The sequence below is a fragment of the Carcharhinus amblyrhynchos genome, chromosome 17 (assembly GCF_965287045.1).
Source record: "Carcharhinus amblyrhynchos chromosome 17, sCarAmb.v2.hapA, whole genome shotgun sequence".
Lineage (NCBI taxonomy): Eukaryota > Metazoa > Chordata > Chondrichthyes > Carcharhiniformes > Carcharhinidae > Carcharhinus > Carcharhinus amblyrhynchos.
The window spans coordinates 13,673,750-13,688,418 of record NC_137340.1 but is presented as its reverse complement, the minus strand read 5'-3'; the positions used below and the strand labels follow the sequence as shown (position 1 = coordinate 13,688,418).

The 14,669-nt window shown below is 46.2% G+C and overlaps 1 protein-coding gene across 2 annotated transcripts in view; it reads left to right on the top strand.

Annotated features, from left to right (window-relative positions):
• Positions 1–14,669, top strand: part of LOC145354336 (monocarboxylate transporter 12-like) — a 53,248-nt gene that overhangs the window by 11,810 nt on the left and 26,769 nt on the right. Inside the window, exon 1 of one of the 2 annotated variants that reach the window (XM_080205509.1) lies at positions 7,990–8,037. The exons of the other annotated variant lie outside the window; for it this stretch is intronic. The gene's annotated coding sequence lies outside the window, so the exon portion shown is untranslated. Of the gene's footprint in view, positions 1–7,989; positions 8,038–14,669 lie in introns of those variants that run through there. 2 annotated transcript variants of the gene reach the window in all.

Genomic DNA, 14,669 nt, shown 5'->3' with positions numbered 1-14,669 from the left:
CGGGCACTTAACTTATTTAACAGTCTCCTATGTGGCACCTTGTCAAAGACTGTCTGGAGATCTAAATAAATCATGTTCACTGGTTCTCCTTTATCCAACTTCCTTGTTACCTCCTCAAAGAACTCTAATGATTTGTCAGACATGACCTCCCCTTGATTCAGTCCTACTTTAGCATGCACTTCCAAGCACCCTGTCATCTCATCTTTAATAATGGACTCTAAAATCTTGCCAATGACTGAATTCAGGCTAATTGGCCGATAATTTCCCACCTGCTGCCTCCCTCTCTTCTTAAACAGGAGTGTTACATTAGCTACTTTCCAGCCCTCTGAAAGCTTCTCTGCCTCCAGTGATTCCTGAAAGATCACCACCAATGCCTCCACAATTTCCTCAACTATCTCTTTTAGTATCTTCTGGTGTAGTCCATCCGGTCCAGGTGATTTATCCGCTTTCAGACTTTTCAGATTCCCCAGAACCTTCTCCTTTGTGATGGCCACTACACTCACCTGTGCCCTCTGACTGTCCTGGAGCTCTGGCATTTCACTGGTGTCTTCCACCCTGGAGACAGATGCAAAGAAACTATTCAGTTCCTCTGCTGTTGCTTTGTTTCTTATTATTACTTTTCCAGCCTTTTTTTCCAGTGATCCAATGGGTATTTTTGCCTCTCTCTTACCTTTTATATGTTGAAAAAAGCTCTTCCTAACTTCTTTTATATTACGAGCTGCCTCACTCTCATATTTCATCTTCTCCCCCTTATTGCTTTTTTGGTTGTCCTCTGCTCACTTTTAAAGGCTTCCCAATTCTCTAGCTTCCCACTAATCCTTGCCACTTTGTCTTTTGCTTTTGTGCTGTCCTTGACTTCCCTCATCTCATTTATAATGAAAAATAATGATACATCATCTTGTATTTCCAATATATGGATTGGATGACAGCATATGAAAGGCAAGCTGAGTAAATGGCGAGTTTAATGTAAGAGAAGGAAAGAGCTTCAATTTCTATAACACATTTACTAGGATACAAACTGAGATTTGATGATTTGACGTACAAGGAGAGGCTGGATAGTCTGGGACTTTTTATCCCTGGACCGCAGGAGGCTTAAGGGTGATGTTATAGAGTTCTATAAAATAATGAGGGGAATAAATATGGTAGTCAACATTTTTTCTTGAAGGTAGAGGAGACTAAAAGTAGAGGGAGTAGGTGAGATACAAAAGGGTCCACAGGGCAATTTTTTTACTAAGAGGGTGATGGCTGTCTGGAACGAGCTGCCAGAGATGGGTACAATTTTGTCTTTTAAGAAGCGTTTAGACAATTACATGGGTAAGATGGGTATAGAAGACATGGGCCAAACGCAGGCAATTGGGACTAGCTTAGTGGTAAAAACTGGGTGGCATGGACAAGTTGGGCCAAAGGGCCTGTTTCCAAGCTTTAAACTTTCTAGCACTCTATTTCACTGCTGGGCAGTGAGACGAGATGATTGGCTACCATCGACACTCTGTGTTCAGAGAAGAATATCAGTCACCATGAAGCAAAGAATAGTCAATGAGCTGTGTCGGATGATGACACCGGGTGTTATATTTCTTATTGATGAGGACACAGAGTGGGTTTCAGCAATGGTGACTGCAGTGAAGAAAGGTGGCACAGTCAGGATATGTATAGACCTAGTGCATTTGAACAAAGCGCTCCTCAGATCTCCTCACTCTGTGAAGGCAGTGGAATAGGTGATAGCAGACATGCCGAATGCCAAAGGTGTTCTGTATTCTTGATGCAAAATGCCGGTTTTGGCACATCCATGATCTTTTTCCCTTGTGGAATCTCCAGCAGGATCATCCAGTGGCGCACGAAGCAACTCTCTGCAGGTCAGCTTTGTGAGATCATTGTTGATGGCATCCTTGTTTAGAGTTGTACAGGGCATGAACATGATCATAGAATCCCTACAGTGCAGAAGCAGGCCATTCGGCCCATTGAGTTTGCACTGTCCATATTCACACCCATACCCTATTCCTGTAACCCCACATATTTACTCTCCTAATCCACTGATACTAGGATAAATTTAGCATGGCCAATCAACCTGACTTGAACATATTTGGACTGTGGGAGGAAACCAGAGCACCCAGAGGAAATCCATGCAGACACAGGGAGAATGTGCAAACTCCACACAGATAGTAACCTGAGGCTGGAATGGAACCCAGGTCCCTGGCGCTGTGAGGCAGCAGTACTAACCACTGTGTCACCATAATGCACGATTTCATCCGCTGCGTGACAGAATCAGGAGCGTACAATTGTAGCTTAACACTGAGAAATGCGGATTCAGAGTCAACCAGGTTCCTTACATGACGGAGGGTCATCCAGACTCGAAACATTGGCTCTATGCTCTCTCCACAGATGCTGTCAGACCTGCTGAGATTTTCCAGCATCTTCTGTTTTTGTTTCAGATTCCAGCATCTGCAGTATTTTATTTTTATCCTTATGTGGTCATTTACTCACAGCCGATGGTGTGAAGCCTGATTCAGACAAGACATTCCTGTGGACCAGCATGTCCCACAGGCAGCAGGCAGGTGGACGGACTTGCACATTCCCGTGCTCACTTTCATTACTGACCTCCCCCCATTGATGTTACAGCCCTCCCCCAACAACCAGTGCAGAGGTCCTGGACTCTGATCAATCTCAGACTGGCAATACTGCTGCAACACACAACAGCACCACTAGTGAGCTGGATATTTTGGAATTCATTTCTTAATTGTGCAGCTTACCCTTGTACAGCTGAAAAAACCTAATCGGAATGATTCAGGCTGTGCTTACAATTCATAATACAATGTACTGAACTGGGTGGAGACACCAGCTTTTGTGGGATTGCTAAATTGTTTACTCAAAGGGATATTATTGATATGGAATAATTTACCACGGGAAGCTGTGGAAGTAGATTGTGTAATTGGATTCAAGAGGCATTTTTAGGCCTCAGAAAGGTTTGACAGGTCTTGTGTCCCCCTCAATAACTGGTGCTTGCATCTCACCTTGATGACTAGGCTTCACTGCTTGGCCATGGCCTACCCAGCCTTCCTCAGCCCTAGTCTTGGGGTCGAGTTGCCCTGCTGCTCCCTTCGACAACTGGCACCTTTCCCCGCTTGACCACCTCGTTTCAGGTTGCCTGGCCATGGCCTCAATTGCCCAGTCTTCCTCAGCCCTGGTGTGGGAGTCAAGTCACCCGGCTAATCCCCTCGACGACCGGTGCCTCGCACTCATCATCCTTGATGATGAGTGGCTCAACTTGTTGGCTTAGGTTGCTTGGCTGTGGCCCGGCCTCATCAACCCTGGATCAAGATCGAGAAACCAACTCCTTTTCACACAAAAACACCGGGGGAGACCTTCGTCTTGGCTGCTGACTCTTTACCTCCTCATCGCCTCAACAACTTTCCCCGCTCTAAGGGCACTCGACCAATCGGAGTCTGATGTGGCTCTGTATTGTTTGCTGATGGGCTCAAATGAATGTGTGGGCTAACGGGGATAGTGTCTGGGTGGGATAGTTGTTGGTGCAGGCTGGGTGGGCTAAATGGCTTCATTCCTTCCTTCCTTATATGTGGGGGTTCTATACTACTGGGAATGAGTATGACAAATAGGTTAAACAAGAATCTTCCCAATGCGCTGGAGTGGGGGTTTGGGGAGGGTGGGGGGATGGTGTGTGTGTTGTGTGTGTGCGTGTCAAGTGTCGCACAGGAGTGTCACAACTAGGGGATTTTCACTGTAATTTCATTGCAGTGTTGATGTAAACCTACTTGTGTCACTAATAAATAAACTTAAACTTGCATTGCTAAAGGACACTAATGTCAGCCAGGCCAACACAAGTGTAGGTATGAAGTGTTTTGACGCTGGAAAAGATGCTGAGGCAGTCAATGGCAGCAGTGCCAGATCATACCATTACAGCCTTGGTGTCATTGGTATTGGCTATTGAGAAGTCGTGCTGTAAACTATCCATTTACTTCTAAGATGAAAGAAAGTTGGGGATCAATGATAACTAATTTAAGGGTGGTACGATGGCACAGAGGTTAGCACTGCTGCAACCCAGCTCCAAGGACCCTGGTTCGAGTCCTGGCTTGGGTTACTGGCTGTGTGGAGTTTGCACATTCTCCCCATATCTGCATGGGTTTCCTGTGGGTGCTCCGGTTTTCTCCCACAGTACAAAGATGTGCAGATTATGTGGATGTGAAATTGCCTCTTAGTGTCAGAAGGATTAGCTACTATGAATGCATGGGATTATGGGTACCGGGCCTGGGTGGAATTGCGGTCGGTGCAGACTCGATGGGCTGAATGGCCTCTTTTTAATGGACTCCTTCTGCACTGTACGATTGTACAATTCGATGATTCGAATTTGCTGTCCTCCCTAGATACAAGGCTAATGTGTTTTGCGTTACATTTTAAAAGCTTACGTTGGCTATTCTACCAGGTAAATGTATGCTGCAAATCACACAGAGGCAAATGCATGGTGGAATGCAACACAGCAGGGAAGAGGTTTGGTGGAGGAAATTGTAAAGTTTGTTACATTTTAGGCCTTGAAAGGAATGTTTGATCCATCTATTCTTAGATGGCATAGGGGAACAGATGATGGAATGTTGACCAGAACATTCGAAGAGTTTTTATTGTCTCCTGCCTGCCCCAAAGCATCATGCGATGAGCAGATGGGACATCAGTGGGGAGGTGGAAGTATCACAGGAAGTGATGGTTGTAATTGCAATAGATTGCTGGGTAAGAGCAGAAAGCTTTACCCCGCATTTAGATCAATATCGGAAAAGTGGATCAGAACTTATACTTATAAAAAATGGCTTTTTAAAATCATGGATGGTCCGCTCCTTGCCTGTTCCGATTCCTGTGGTGGGCGGGATGGTAAAATTTCGACCCAAGTGCCAGTCGGAGATCACTTAGGGGGACAGTGATCATCTTTAGAAGAATGAGGGGAGATCTCATTGAGACGTATAAGATGATGAATGGGATGGATAGGATAGAGGTGGAGAGACTCTTCCCGCTCAGAAAGGACAGTAGGACTAGGGGGCACAGCCTCAAGATAAAGGGGGGGCGGTTTAGAACAGAGTTGAGGAGGAACTTCTTCACTCAAAGGGTGGTGAATCTCTGGAATTCTCTGCCCGTTGAAGTGGTGGAGGCTGCCTCGCTAAATATTTTTAAGACGCGGGTTGATGGGTTTTTGATAAGCGAGGGGATTAAGGGTTATGGGGAGAGGGTGGGAATGTGGAGCTGAGCCACGACAGATCAGCCATGATCTTATTGAATGGCGGGGCAGGCTTGAAGGGCTAGATGGCCTACTCCTGCTCCTATTTCTTATGTTCTTATGTTATTATAAGGTGTAATTTGGCCATGGAAAAGGACCAAAAAGAATCCAGGATAAGAATAATAACTGGAATAAATCAATGGGTAAGAATGGATGGGGGCTAAATACATTTGAATCAAAGGTTGATGGGGAAAACAATAATGAACAATGCTTGAAAGAAGGGCACAGTCTATTAAAGAAGACTGACCACCCTCAGAATCTCCTCATTTTTGTCCAGAATGGGTGACCCCTTATTTTTAAACAATGCCCCTCGTACTAGATTTTCCTATGAGGAGACCCACCCTCTCCACACCCACCCTGTCAAGACCCGTCAGGATTTTATATGTTATATGTTTATAGGCTAAGGGGCAGCAAATTTAAAACAGAGTTGGGGAGAAACTGCTTCTGCCAAAGGGTTGTGTATATATGGAACTGCTGGGACAATAAGTAAATTTAAGGAGGAGTTAGACAGATTTTTAATTGGTAATGGATTGAAGGGTTATTGAGAGAAGGCAGGAAAAACATATCAGCCATGATGGAATGGCAGAGTGAACTCGATGGGCTGAATGGCCTAATTCTGCTCCGATATCTTATGAACTTATAAATTTATGTTTCAATCAAGTCGTCTCTTACCCTTGTAAACTCCAGCGGATACAAGCCTAGCCTCACAACCTTTCCTCATATGACAACTGCCCGTCCAGCCAGCAGTCTAGGAAACCTTCTTTGAACCGCTTCCAATTCATTTAAATCCTTCCTTAAAATAGGAGACCTATGCTATACAAGATAATTTACATGTGAACCTCACCAGCCCAATGTAACTAAAACATAACCTCTATATTTTTGTGTTCAATTCCCTCGCCATAAACAATAACATTCTATTAACTTTCCTAATTATTTGCTGTACTACTAACATACTATGTATACTGATCTTTTGAGATTTATGCACCAGGACAGTCAGATCCTTCTGTATCTCAATACTCTGCAGTCAGTTCCGTTTAGAGAGTACACTTTTTATTCTTCCTACCAACGTGAACAATTTCACAATTTCCCACTTAATATTCCATTTGCCAGCTCTTTGCTCACTCGCCTAACTGACTCTCTTGTAGCCTCCAAAAGCCCTTTTCACAATTTACTTTCCTATCGATCTGAATCATCACCGGCAGCTTTATCCATCATACCTTCAGCCCTTCATCCACATCATTTATATAAATTGTAAAATGTTGAGGCCCCCACGCTGATCCCTGTGACATTACTCATTATATTCTGTCATAGAGTGACATAATGGCACAGGAATCAGGGATCTGGGTTTGATTCCTGACTTGGGTCACTGTTTTTGCAGAGTCTGCACATCCTCCCCATGTCTGTGCGGGTTTCCCCTGGGTGCTCCGGTTTCCTTCCACAGTCCAAAAGACATGCTGGTTAGGTGCATTGACTGTACTAAATTCTCCCTCAGCGTGACTGAACAGGTGCCGGCCGGACTGTGGCGACTAAGGAATTTTCATAGTAACTTCATTGCCGTGTTAATGTAAGCCCACTTGTGACACTAACAAATAAACTTTAAACTTCAACCAGAAGATTACCCATTTATGCCTACTCCCTGTTATCTGTTAGCCAACCAATCTTCTATTCATGCCATAAACTCATACCATAAACTTCTATTTATTGCAATAACTTTTCATGAGGCACCTTTATCAAATGTGTTCTTGAAATCCAAGATCCCCCTTATCCACAGTACATGTTGCTCTTTTAAAAAACGCCAATAAATTGGTTAAACACGGTTTCCCTTTCATAAAATTACGTTGACTGTGCCTGATTGTCTGGAATTTTTCAAATGCCCTGCTATCATATTAATAAGAGCTTCCAACATTTTCCCGATGACTGATTTTTTTTTTGTTTGTTTTTATTCCAATTCAATCAAATCAAGTCCCAATTCAGAGTCCCAACAAGTTGAGACATTCCCGATCCAAGCTGAATAGTCAGGGCTCTCGCCTCCTGTCCTGGGCTTGATCTACATGATCCAAGCTGATTGGAGCAGACATATCTCTTCCTCCAAGGCGTGATCTCATTTGTATCTTAGCCAAAAGGCTGAGAAGCGATGACCGACGTTAAACCAACTGGCATGCAGTTTCCTGCTTTCTGTCTGTCTCTCTCTCTTTTTGAATAAAGGAGTTATATTAACCATTTTCCAATTGTTACAGAGTGTCATTTTGAGTACAGCTTATTATAAACCGCTCTCCCATCTCGCCGGTTTTACTGACATCCGTTGAGTGTTCTGAGCATATGCAGGTTTTGGAGAGCTTTTCAGTTTGTGAGAGAGGGGAGAAAGCCTGTGCTACCCATGATGCCCTAATTAAACTAAAAATAACCTTCTGCAAACAAGACCTGTTTTCATTGCCATTACTGTTCTGTCACTGTTATTGTTAAACTTTGTTATAATGCAAAAAGATCTTTCTTTTGCACAACACATCTGGCAACCTTTATTGTGCTCTGAAGCTACCTCGCTAATGTGATGGAAGCTCCTCCTGTTCCTGAGCATTTTGGAGAATTAAAACTAATGAATCAGCTGTCTTGCTAGCTATTTATTTTAAGCAGGAAGTTCAGTAGGGGCTTGTCAAACCACAGCTCCGACAAGTCTGAGGGCTCTTTCTGTTTTGTCAGTTCTGGTTGAGCATTTCTGCCCATTGCAGCCTTCAGCACGCAGGGCAGTGCCATCCGTGTTTCAGCAGGTGAGGGGCCAAAGGCAGAGGAGGTCAGGTGTCCCTGGATAGCATCGCAGGGAGAGATGGGTGTGAGGAGACACGCGGGGTGGAGGGCCAGCAGGAAGAGCGAGATAGACAGCATCACAGATGGCTCCACAGTCCTGCTGCCAGAGAGTACAGGTCATTGTGTTTTTATTGAGTTCCTCCCTCCCTACCACACCCTGCTTTACAGCTATTTCTGGGATGCTACTAGTATCCTCTATAATGAAAACCAATGCAAAATGTAGAAACATAGAACCAGCAGCAGGCCTCTGAGCCTGCTCCATCATTCATTTTGATCATGGCTGATCATCAAATTCAATATCCTGATCCCCTTTCCCCCCAATATCCCTTGATTCCTTTAGCCCCAAGAGTTATATCTAATTTCTTCTTGAAATTAGAGTTGAATTGAAAACAGAGTTGAGGAGGACCTTCTTCTCTCCGAGGGTAGTGAATCTCTGGAATTCTCTGCCCATTGACGTAGTGGAGGCTACCTCGTTGGATATGTTTAAGTCACAGGTAGATAGATTTCTGATCAATAAGGGAATTAAGGGTTCTGGGGAGCAGGCAGGTAACTGAACCACTTTCAGATCAGCCATGATCTTATTGAATGGCGGGGCAGGCTCGAGGGGCTAGATGGCCTACTCCTGCTCCTATTTCTTATGAAATCACACAATGTTTTGGCTTCAACTACATTCTGTGCTAGTGAATTCCACACATTCACCACCCTCTGGTGAAGAAATTTCTCCTCACCTCAGTTCTAAAAGGTTTACCCCTTATCCTCAAACCTATGAACCCTAGTTCTGGACTCCCTCATCATTGGGAACATTCTTTCTGAATCTACCCTGTCTAATCCTGTTAGAATTTTGTAAGTTTATTGAGGTTCATTCAGTCCATCTACCATCCCCTTATTTTCCATTATTGTTTTCCCAGACTCACTTTCCACAAGGCTAACGCTGACTTTGTTATCTCTTTTCTTTCTTAAATATCTATAGAAACTCTTACTATTTCTCTTTATGTTTCTAGGTAGCCTTCTCTTGTACTTTAATTTTCCCTTCTTGTTAATCTTTGCTGTTTTTATTTTCTGCCCAATCTTGGCTGACAAGGGCTAGCGGCCACCTCATTTTTTTTCACATTTTTCATCCAAAGACTTGCAAAGAGAGGGCTGGAGCATTGGCTGTGTAAGTAGTTAGGAGTTCAGGTGGGCGTTTCCTGGTGCTTTAGTCCTGAGATTTCAGACCTTTCCTTCAGTCTTCTTCTGAAGTATTTGCTTTGTTATTCTTGTTCTGAGGACTCTTTGTTTTGTCAATTCTGTTGGACCATTTCTGCCCATTGCAGCTTTCAGGGCACAGGGCAAAGCCGTTTGCAATTCAGCCGATGAGGGGCCATAGGTAGTGGAGAGCACGCAGTGACGCAGGAGGAGATCTGTAAGAGGAACAGCGCAGGAATAGGGGGTTACAGGGCCAGCACAAAGGGCAAGGTGGATGGCATCACAGGTGACACCACTACCTTGCTGCCTGTACAGGCAGTAATCCAGCCACCTCTATATTTCCAAGGCCCAGCGCCTTAGGAGGCTCCACCTCTCTGGGGCACCATAGCATCGTCTTGCCTCATAACTGGGTAAGGATCACTGAGACTTCTTCAAAATTTCACATTTTAGTTGAGACATCCTCACACGGTTTGCACTCTCCACCTCTCTCGTATCTGTCAACTGGACTCTTACCTCCCTCCGAGACCCCTTTCTGTCTGTGACCTGAGGACCTTGCTCCATGCCTGCACTCTAACCCTCTCATCTCAAATTTGCTCAGTCTGAGCAGGTTATCCACTCCTCCACCTGTTCACTGTGCTCTGGACTCGACCTGCAACCCCGCCCCTCATCTACACTGCTTTACCCATCTAATTTTTCCAGTCTTTGTGCAGATTAAATTCCCTTTGATAATCACTGTACCTTTCTGATAAGCTTCCAGTGATCACCTGTTCGGAGCCTGTACACCACTTGAACTTACGACTTATTGCCCTTTTCGTTCTTCATTTCCACACAACTGCTTCTACATCCTGGTTTTCTATCCATCCCCCTCTACTGCGCTAACACCATCATTAATTATCGGGACCACCCCTCCACCTTTTCTCAGCTTTCTAACCCTTCAATATTCATGTCCCAATCTATGTTGTCCTCTAAGCCTGGGGCAATTCTCCCATCCTGCTGACTAGTGCAGCAAGCCAGGAGACCCAAGCAGAGGCCGTTTCACAGACTCTTCACTGGGCGCCGTGACCTCTGTGTGTCTCCAGCAGCTGAATTTCCAGAGCAGTCAGCTCCGTGCCAGAAATCGGTGCGGAGATGCATAATTTATTTAAATCAACATTTGAATATGTCTTAAATGCCATTAGCAGGCCCAGAACTGAAACCTGTGGGTCTGCTCGCTCCTTCCCCATCCCTGCCAGGATTATTTTCCAGTACGAAGCCTCACAACACCAGGGAAACTGGCAGTTGTCGGCGTTGAGTACTGAGACAGTTGCAGCAATGCCACTGTGCCATTGCAAGTCCCTTCATTCATCCCACACACCTTATTTTGTCCAACAGGTTTTTTTATTCATTTGTGGGGCATGGGTGTCACTGGCTGGCCAACGTTTATTGCCTCTCCCTAGTTGCCCAAGTGGAGTTGAGAGTCAACCACATTGCTGTGGCTCCAGTGTCCCATGTAGGCCAGACCAGTTAAGGACAGCAGATTTCCTTCCCCAAGGGACATCAGTGAACCAGATTGACAACTGACAATGGTTTCATGGTCATCAGTAGATTCTTAATTCCAGATTTTTAAAATTGAATTCAAATTCCACCATCTGCCTTGGCAGGATTCGAACCTGGATCCCCGAACATTAGCTAAGTTTCTGGATTAATAGACTAGTGATAATACCACTAGGCCACCACCTCCCCGATTTGATGTACTATGAGCTTTGGCACAGTTCATCAGAGGTCATAGATTCAAGTTCTACTCCAGAGACTTGAATCCATAACCCTGATTGACACTTCAGTGCAGTGCTGCTGGAGTGTTGCACTGTCAGAGGTGCTGTTTGACCAAAGCGACGCTAACTAGGGACCCTATTCTCCAGCAGATGTAAAGGATCCCAAGGCACTATTTTGAGGAAACGCATGGGAGTTCTCCTGGCATCCTGGCTGAAAGTTATCCCTCAGTCAACCTCACAGCTCCAGGGACCTGGGTTCGATTCCCGGCTCGGGTCACTGTCTGTGTGGAGTTTGCACATTCTCCCTGTGTCTGTGTGGATTTCCTCCGGGTGCTCTGGTTTCATCCCACAGTCCAAAGATGCGCGGGTTAGGTGGATTGGCCATGCTAAATTGCCCCTTAGTGTCCTGGGTTGTGTAGGTTAGAGGGATTAGTTGGTAATATATGGGATAGGGCGTGGGTGGGATTGTGGTCAGTGTAGACTCGATGGGCTGAATGGCCTCTTTCTGCACTGTCGGGTTTCTATGATTTCTATGATTTCTATGAGTTACCCAGACGTTTAACTCATTGCAGTTTGTGAGATCTTGCTGCCTGAAAATTAGCTGCATTGCAACACTGGCTATACAATTATTTCAGGAAAGCACTTTGCAACATTGTAAATGTGCTCTAAAATGCAAGTCCGTTCTGCTTTATTGGTTCGTCAAGCTTGTTAGCACAGATTGAAAAACAGTATCTTGTTAATGAGCTGGTCTTTAGCCAATTTGTAGTCTCCATAAGGCCCCATTTACTCTGTCTGGATGGCTTCCTGTTTTTCTATCATTTAGAATGACTGCAGTACGTTACTTATTATCGAGCTGGGCCAAATTCACTACAGTGGTAACAAGGAGTGCATTGTTCACCTGGCTTTCAAATGGCCTTGGTCAAAAATCTGACCATGGCCTTGACACGCTGTGTTAATGAGCTGTTGGCTAGACACTCTGCAGTAGCTTGAGAAATATTTTGTTCCACAGCACACAGGCTGAGGGAGGCTAAGTAGCACTTTGAAGAGGATGGCTCCCCACTGTAATATCAAATATTACCAAGCAGAGCACGTGGCAGCTTCATAGCAAGAATGGCCCATGTCCTTCTTATCTCCTGTTTCAATACATCTTGCTAAATGTCAAAAACAGTCATCTACTTACCAGGTCGTCAGTTCACTAACACTGAATCCATACACTGCAGAAAGAGGCCATTTGGCCCATCGAGTCCTCACCAACTCCCCAAATGAGCATCCCACCCAGGCCCTTTCCTCTGCCCTATCCTGGTAACCCCATACATTTACCGTGGCTAACCCACTTAATCTTGGGACACTGAAGCGCAATTTAGCAAGGCCAACCCATTTAGCCAGCGCATCTGGGTTGGTGACTCGATGGCACGGTGGTTAGCACTGCTGTCTCACAGTGCCAGGAACTCGGGTTCAATTCCCGATTTGGGTGACTGTCTGTTTGGGGTTTGTACATTCTCCCCATGTCAGCCCACGTTTCCTCCGGGTGCTCCGGTTTCCTCCCATAGTCTAAAAATGTGCGGGTTAGGTTGATTAGCCAATGCTAAACTGCTCCTTAGTGTCAGGGTGATTAGCAGGGTTAAATGTGGGGTCACGGGGATAGTACCTGTGTGGAGTTGTTGTTGCTGCAGGCTCGATGGGCTGAATGGCCTCCTTCTGCACTGTTGGGATTCTATGGATTCTAAATTCTATGTATTCACCAGCTGTATGTGATGTCCTTACTGTTAAAGTTTGGAAATCATGCATAGAGTGTACTGTCTGTTTTCCGATATGGATTGCCAGCCGGCTGCGCTGGCTTCCACTTGCCAACCTACCCACCATTTAAATGTATGGAAAACAGCGAAACCCATTCTGCAATATCGATATTAACCAAAAGTAAATAATGCCAGAAACCAAAACAGAAAATACTGGAAAATCGCAGCAGGTCTGGAAACACCTATGGAGCGACAATATAGATGATCTGGAGGAGGGAACCGAGTGCAGGGTGTCGAAATTTGCTGATGACACCAAGATTGGGGGAAAGGCAAATTGTGCGGAGGGTGTGGAGAGTCTGCAGAAGGATCTAGATAGGCTGGGCGAATGGGCCAGGAAATGGCAAATGGAATTTAATGTTGGCAAGTGTGAGGTGGTCCACTTTGGTAGGAAGAATGGTAGGAAGGATTATTACTTACGTGGCGAAAAACTGCAGCAGGCGACGGTGCAGAGGGACCTCGGGGTCCTTGTGCATGAGTCGCAAAAACCCAGCTTGCAGGTGCAGCAGGTGGTCAGGAAGGCGAATGGGATGCTGGCCTTCATAGCGAGGGGGATTGAATATAAAAGTAGGGAGGTCTTGCTGCAGCTGTATAGGGCATTGGTGAGGCCGCAGCTGGAGTACTGTGTGCAGTTTTGGGCGCCGCACCTGCGCAAGGATATTTTGGCCCTGGAGGGAGTGCAGAGGAGGTTTACTAGGCTGATACCAGAGTTGAGGGGATTGAGCTATGAGGAGAGGCTGAATAAACTAGGCTTGTACTCGTTAGAGTTTAGAAGAATGAGGGGAGATCTCATTGAGACGTATAAGATGATGAATGGGATGGATAGGATAGAGGTGGAGAGACTCTTCCTGCTCAAAAAAGACAGTAGGACTAGGGGGCACAGCCTCAAGATAAAGGGGAGGCGGTTTAGAACAGAGTTGAGGAGGAACTTCTTCACTCAAAGGGTGGTGAATCTCTGGAATTCTCTGCCCGTTGAAGTGGTGGAGGCTGCCTCGCTAAATATTTTTAAGAAGCGGGTTGATGGGTTCTTGATAAGAGAGGGGATTAAGGGTTATGGGGAAAGGGCGGGAATGTGGAACTGAGCCACAACAGATCAGCCATGATCTTATTGAATGGCGGGGCAGGCTCGAAGGGCTAGATGGCCTACTCCTGCTCCTATTTCTTATGTTCTTATGTTCTTATTAACAGACCCAACAATTTTGAGTCTGGAAGAGCTGAAGATAATTGAATATAGGATGTTGGGGTGCTGGAGGTGCGGGGTGGTGCTGGAGGAGGGGGATGGTGCTGGAGGAGGAGGGATGCTGGAGGAGGAGGGGGAAGGTACTGGGGGAGGGGGATGGCGCTGGAGGATGGGGAGATGTGGGAGGAGAGGGGAGGTGCTGGAGGACGGGGGAGGTGCTGGAGGAGGGGCGAGGGTTTGGAGGAGGAGGGAGGTGCTGGAGGACAGAGGAGATGCTGGAGGAGAGGGATGGTGCTGGAGGAGGGGGTGGTGCTGGAGGAGGGGGGGAGGTGCTGGATGAGGGGAGAGGTGCTGGAGGAGGGGAGGTGCTGGAGGAAGGGGGTTCTTGAGGAGGGGGGTTTCAGGAGGAGGGGAGTGGAGATACTGGAGGATGGGGGAGATGCTGGAAGAAGGGGGGCTGCTGGAGGAATGGGGAGTGGTACTGGAGGAGACGGGGTGGTGTTGGAGGACGGGGTAGGTGCTGAAGGAGAGGGAGGTACTGGAAGAGGGGGGCTGATGGGAGGGAGGTGCTGGAGGAAGGGGAGGCGGGCTGGAGGAAGGGGAGGCGTGCTGGAAGGGAGGGGATGGTGCTTGAAGAGTGGGGGAGCTATGTGGGGAGCTATGGGGGCTGTATAGAAGTCCAGTGA